Below are 7,613 nucleotides of genomic sequence, written 5' to 3'. Positions count from 1 at the left end.
AAATTTTGACAAAATTTTCTATAAAAATAAAATGTTGGTAGTTTATTTTTGACGATATGGACCAATTTTTGTGTAATTGGGGATCGGCTATATATAACTATAGACCGATATGGACCAATTTTGACATGGTTGTTAGCGGCCATATATTAGCGCAATGTATCAAATTTCAACCGAATCGGATGAATTTTGCTCTTGCAAGAGGACTTAAAATCTGGGGATCGGTTTATATGGGGTCTATATATAATTAGGGACCGATACGGACCAATTTTTGCATGGTTATTAGAGACCATATGCTTACACCACGTACCGAATTTCAACCGGATGGGATGAATTTTTCTCTTCCAAGAGGCTCTGGAGGTCAAATCTGGGGATCGGTTTATATGGGGGGCTATATATAATTATGGACCGATATGGACCAATTTTTGTATGGTTGTTAGAGGCCATATACTAACACCATGTACCAAATTTCAACCGGATTGGATGAATTTTGCTGGTCCAAGCGGCTTCAGAGGTCAAATCTGAGGATCAGTTCATATGGGGCTATTTATAATTATGAACCGATATGGACCAATTTTTGCATGGTTGTTAGAGACCATATACTAACACCACGTACCGAATTTCAACTTGATCGGATGAATTTTGCTCTTCCAAGAGGCTCCGGTGGTCAAATCTGGCGATCGGTTTATATGGGGGCTATATATAATTATGGACCCATATGGAACAATTTTTGCATGGTTGTTAGAGACCATATACTAATACCACGCACCAAATTTCAACCGGATCGGATGAATTTTGCTGGTCCAAGGGGCTTCAGAGGTCAAATCTGGCGATCGGTTTATATGGGGGCTATATATAATTATGGACCGATATGGACCAATTTTTGTATGGTTGTTAGAGACCATATACTAACACTACGTACCAAATTTCAACCGGATCGGATGAATTCTGCTCCTCCAAGAGGCACCGGAGGTATAATCTGGCGATCTGTTTATATGGGGGACTATATATAATTATGGACCGATATGGACCAATTTTTGCATGGTTGTTATAGACCATATACTAACACCACGTACCAAAATTCAACCGAATTGGATGAATTTTGCTGGTCCAAGGGGCTCTGGAGGTCAAATCTGGGGATCAGTCCATGCTTGTTAGAGACCATATAAGTACACCACGCACCAAATTTCAACGGGATCGGATGAAATTTGCTCTTCCGAGAGGCTCCGGAGGTCAAATCTGGGGATCGGTGTATATGGGGGCTATACGCATACGTGGTCCGATATGGCCCAATACAATCCGACTTAAATCAATAACAACTACTTGTGCCAAGTTTCAAGTCGATAGCTCGTTTCGTTCGGAAGTTAGCGTGATTTCCACAAACGGATGGACAGACGGACGGACGGACATGCTTAGATCGACTCAGAATTTCACCACGACCCTCAATATATATACTTTATGGGGTCTTAGAGCAATATTTCGATGTGTTACAAACGGAATGACTAAGTTAATATACCCCCTTCCTATGGTGGAGGGTATAAAAATAAAATAATTTTTTAAATATATGTATGTTATTAAAAATATGTCTGCTGATCGCATATACCATATAGGAATATACAAAAAACCTTTTTGGGGCTCTTGAAAATACTTTGGGTAACACCTAATACATTTATGAGTTTTTTTATTACAAAATATATCTGCAAACACTGACAGCTGTTATAAGCAGATGTTTTTCTATAAGTGTAAATTTCATATCAGTTCGGATAATATTACTATGATTTTTTTTAATGGATAAAGCCCAGTACTAAATTCGTGTCTGTGAAAAAACGAATATTAGCATTTGTCACCGTGAATCAGCGTTGCCACAATGAATTTTTATTTTGGACCAACATTTTTCCAAAATTGGACCAAAATTCGTACCAGCGGACCATTTTTCCAAATTAAATTAATATAATTTAAAAGTTAAAATTTTGCCAAAAATTTACTTCGATAGAAAATTTTGTCAAAATTTAATTTCTATAGAAAATTTTGTCAATATTTTATTTCTATAGAAAATTTTGTCAAAATTTAATTTCTATAGAAAATTTTAACAAAATTTCATTTCTGTAGAATATTTTATTAAATTTTTTTGTTCATTTGAAAATCTTGTAAAAATTTCATTTCTATAGAAAATTTTGTCAAAATTTCATTTCATAAGGAAAATTTGTCAAAATTTTAGTTCTATAGAAACTTTAGCCAAAATTTTATTTCTATAGAAAATTTAGCCAAAATTTTATTTCTATAGAAAATTTGTGAAACTTTTATTTCTATATAAATTTTTTACAAATGTTTCTTCCTAATTTTTGCATAATTTTGTATCTGTATAACATTTTTGTAAAGTTTATTTCTGTACAAAGTTTTGGCAAAATCTTATTTCTATAGTAAATTTTGTCAAAATTTTTTTCTACAGAAGATTTTGTCAAAATTTTATTTCAAAATCAACCAAATTCCATATCACAATGGACTGAATAGTCTAAGTGAGCCTGAATCTTAATCGGGCTGCCACTTTAACCTAACCAAATTCCATTTGGTCCAAATTTAACAATTAACAATTTTTTTGACCAAGTTTGGGGCGATGGCAACCCTAACGTGAATAGAATCCCAAAAACAGGGATGTTGCGAAATAATATGCTAGTCTATTTTCCAGTACGAAAATTTCAGAGTTTCCTCAATATATGTTCGAAAAAGCTCAAAACAAATATTTCGCAGTTAGTCCGCGCAAACGTTTTTTATATAGATTACCACAGTTTTTCGTGCGAAAACGTGCTCAATAAAAAACGGTCACCTAGTAGACATATTTACGCCGGCTTAGTACTCAAGCTGACGCCGGTGGTTTGTGTGTTATCCGCCTCTAAAATGGGTCGGCTTTATTCTCTAGTACACACAAAAAAATATTGTTTGTCTTCAATCATGAAATTTGTTGATCCAATTAATTTTTAATTGAAATGATAGTATGAATTAAAAAATTAATTGAAAGTCAATTAAAAAATTAATTGATCTAACTAAATGATAAACATTAATTTTTGTGATTGATTATTTCAATTAAAACATTTGCTGAATCAATAAAATTTTTAATTAAATATTTTTTAAAACTCAATTACACATTTAATTGGAAAAGTTTTCGGGATTTTTTTTTCTGTCTACACACAAAAAAAATTTCTGATTAAATTACGAAATTAATTGGTCCAATTATTGTTTAATTGAAATGTCTTCAAACACAGAAATGATAGTATCAATTAATTGAAAGTCAATTAATTAATTGATTCGATTAAAAAATTAATTGGTACTATTAATTTTTGTGATTGATTTTTGTTTAAATTAAAAAATTTATTGAATCAATTAAATTTTGAATTGAATATTTTTAAAACATTTGAATATTTGGAAACATTTTCGGGAAATTTTTTTCTGTGAACATATTTAATATGAATCGTGCTATTGGAATACAAACTATTCAAATTCACACCAATATTTTTATAAAATTGTTCATTATCGAAACTGAATATATATATATATTGAAAAAACAAAAAATCTATCGCATATATAAATTAAACAACGATAAAATAGAAATATAAGAAAAATCCCACTTTTTACTTTTAGTTAGTATTTATTTATTTTAGTTTAGTATTGAAAAAACAAAAACCATATATCATGCGTCAACAGCAAATGGCAATAATTATTTACAAACTAAAGAAAATAGTATTGTGTAAATAAATAAATTATAAAATAAAAACAATAGCAAATTTATACAGCTAGAAGTATAATTGAAAAGAAAAACATTTGTTACTTTTTTACATAAACCAATTGAGAAAAAAATAAATGAAAACAAATTATCAACAAAACCTGGCAAAGTTTGTAGAAAACAAAAAAAAAACATTAAAGACGATAACATAAAAATAGCAGAAAGAACCAGAACATCAAGCAAATATATTAAGCAAAAAAAATATTTACGATTTATAAAATCCAAACCAAAAAGATTACAATAAGCACTACTAACGAGAAGAAAAACTTACAAATTACAAAGAAGAAAATTGCAAATTTACATATATAAAAACAATCTGGCATATGTGAAACAATTATATTGCAAAACAACAACAGCAGCAACTACAAAAAAAAATAATTTTCAAATTTCCTACTTCCCAAACAAAAAATTACAAAAAAAAAAGAAGAACATAAAATATAAAAAAAAAAATAAAATATGTTATATATAAAATTATACATATATACATACTAAAAACAAGAAAGGGCTTCATTTTAATTATAAAGAAATCTGATCAAAGCCAATAATAAAAATTGTTTTAATATATCAAAAAATGTTTTTCAAAATATTGAAAACATTTTGAGATGCATACAAAATAAATCCAATCCGATAATAAAGATACAAATTTATGGTTTATACCGTTCATGTTTTATTTTTAATATTATTATTAATATTTTTTTTTAGAAATTATGAAATATTTAGACATTTGGATTATGGCCCGAAAAGTTTGTTAGCTTATGATTGTTTTCCTGGAAATCGCTTTTTTCCCAAAAAAAAAAAAACTTTTACCTATGTTGTCAGAAAATTGCCCAATTTTGTTGGAATACTTTTTTAAAACATTTGGCAACTTTAAATTATGCACTATCAGAGAGAATAAAAAGACAAGAGGACGAAACTGTGAAGCGAAACTGCGCCAATAGGGGGCAGTCATGACGAAAATTTCTCTAATATCATGCAGTTTTTGTCGGCGCTTCTCTCAAATATCATACAGTTTGCGTCGGCGTCACCCAGTTCAGTTCTCTGTCGGCTTTACGAAACGTAAGGACATTAGGATTTAGCACCCACTTTGTAGTAAAAAATGCTATTTTATATAAATCTTTTCATTCTATTAAATTTTTTGGCAGACAATTTGAAATTATAACTGCCGATGCCTTTACAAAGAATTTATCAAAACAGCGCTTCGACCGCAACGTCGGTAATACCAAAGCTGCATGCATTGTGCGACATCTATACGGTTGACATTTTTTGTTTTTGTAGAAGAGAAATTTTCGTCCTCTAGTGTTTTTATTCTCTCTGGCACTACCAGAGAGTTTTTGGAACCGGACATGCTTTTTTTCAGTTTCGTTCTCTTGTGTTTTTATTCTCTCTGATTTGGCAGAAATAGAAGTTGCCACCAAAGATAATAAAAGAGGAAGATGTGAGATTGGCTTGCGTCATACCAAATGTTGCATTTACTAGATTAGTTTAATACATGTTTGTAATCTTTTAGTTGTTTTTCGTTTTTATTTTTTAAATTCAAAATTTAATTTTCTTAATGAAACAATGTTAAATTTTAGGCAACAACAAAAAAAATACATTTTCCCCTTTATGGAAATTTATTTTGTGCTCTTAATTTCTTTTTATTTGCATTTTAATGCTATGTCAATACTTGTCGTATACGCGTTTGGTTCGAGTATTAAACTAATGTGGTAAATGGTTTGATGTGCTCAGTAGCCAATATCCCATCTTCCTCTTTTATTTTCTTTAGTTGCCACACGGCTAAACAGGAACAAATATTGGGAAATACAGTCCAAAGACAATAAACTCTAGGAAGATGGGAAATTGGCTACTGAGGAGATCAAACCCAAAGACAATAAACTCTAGGAAGATAGGAAATTTGCTTGCGTCATACCAAATGTTGCATTTACCATGTTAGTTCCATACATGTTTGTAATTTTTTATTTGTATTTTCGTTTTTATTTTTTAAATGAAAAACTTAATTTTCTTTATGAAACAATGTTAAATTTAGGCAACAACCAAAAAAAAAAATACATTTTCCCCTTTATGGAAATTTATTTCGTGCACTTAATTTCTGTTTATTTGCATTTTAATGCTATGTCAATACTTGTCGTATACGCGTTTGGTTCGAGTATGAAACTAACACCGTAAATGGTTTGATCTCCTCAGTAGCCAATTTCCCATCTTCCTAGAGTTTATTGTCTTTGATCAAACCATTTACGGTGTTAGTTTCATACTCGAACCAAACGCGTATACGACAAGTATTGATATAGCATTAAAATGCAAATTAAAAAGAAATAAGGTGCACGAAATAAATTTCCATAAAGGGGAAAATGTATTTTTTTTGTTGTTGTTGCCTAAAATTTAACATTGTTTCATAAAGAAAATTAAGTTTTTCATTTAAAAAATAAAAACGAAAATACTAATAAAAAAAACTTACAAACATGTATGGAACTAACATGGTAAATGCAACATTTGGTATGACGCAAGCCAATTTCCTATCTTCCTACACCCAAAGAAATTTGTTAGTAGGGACAGCAGAAAAGTCTGCTAAAACAGCAGAAAGTCTGCTGAAAAAGGGACAGCAGTCACTGTTTGCTGAAATAGCAAATATTTCCTGATATTTTTAAGCTCGATTACACTAAAACATGTTTTATTTTTGCAAAAATGTCAAATTTTATGAATATTTATAGTATTTGACCTAAAAAATCTGAATATTTATCGAATTGAGGCATAACAGCAAACAAAATGTTTGCTGATCGTGTTTAGGAGCTTGTAAGTATATTACAGAGCAAAAATATACCAAAAACTACTTTTGGTTCTTAAATATGCTTTGGGGAAAATTTTATAATCTAAAAATTTTATAAATTGTTGTTCATTAGGCCCTGAAGTACAAAAATATATAACAGCTGGCATAGACTGCTGTTATATTATTAGCAGACTTTTTTCTATGAGTGTAGAGTTTATTGTCTTTGTTACAGTCCACATCTGTTTTAGCAGGTTGTTTGCTATTGCTAAATACAAATTCTTTGAGTCCAAACTATCCAAAAGAAAAATATACAATTTCCGACATTATTTTTTTTTTTACATTATAACATTTTTGTTTATACCGATTTCAGAAAAATCTAAGCCCTATCATTAAAATAAAAATAAATTATGTAATGTTTCTAATATTTGTATTCATTAACTTTCCAATACTATAGGTATACTAATTAATATATATGTATTTATTGATTATTAAAAATATATATTTATTTAATAAATTTATACTTCCTACAAAGTATTCTTTAAATAAAAACATCAAGTATTTAACAAAATTCTAACATTTTTTAAATCGAATTTATTGTGATGTTTTTTTTTGTGTTCTATGTTTATTGTTTATAAAAACAAAACTAATTAACACATATTTTATTTTATGTTCACTGTATTTGAAATTTCTTTTTGAAAATTTCCTCAATATATATATATACTATGACATTTTTTTATATGTGGTGGCACATAATACCAAATGAACAAATACGTTAAAAATGTTTAACTTTAAAGCTATACCAAAGTAAATGGAAACTTTCGAAAATAATCTAAATTATAACTACAATTACAACTATTCCTTATTATTTTAGAAAGAAACAACAAACAAACAAACAAAAAATATGAAATGCAATTAATATTATCTAAGCATATTTAACTAAAGTAATAACATCAACAAAATAATATTGAAATATATAATAAAGATTAATTTCAAAAAAAGTTAATTGTGTTTTAATATAAAAGACTATAATAATAATAAAATGGAAATGTAATTAACATTATGTACCCAAAGATA

Source organism: Haematobia irritans, chromosome 2 (genome assembly GCF_050003625.1).
Source record: "Haematobia irritans isolate KBUSLIRL chromosome 2, ASM5000362v1, whole genome shotgun sequence".
NCBI lineage: Eukaryota > Metazoa > Arthropoda > Insecta > Diptera > Muscidae > Haematobia > Haematobia irritans.
Note: the sequence above shows the minus strand (reverse complement) of the source record.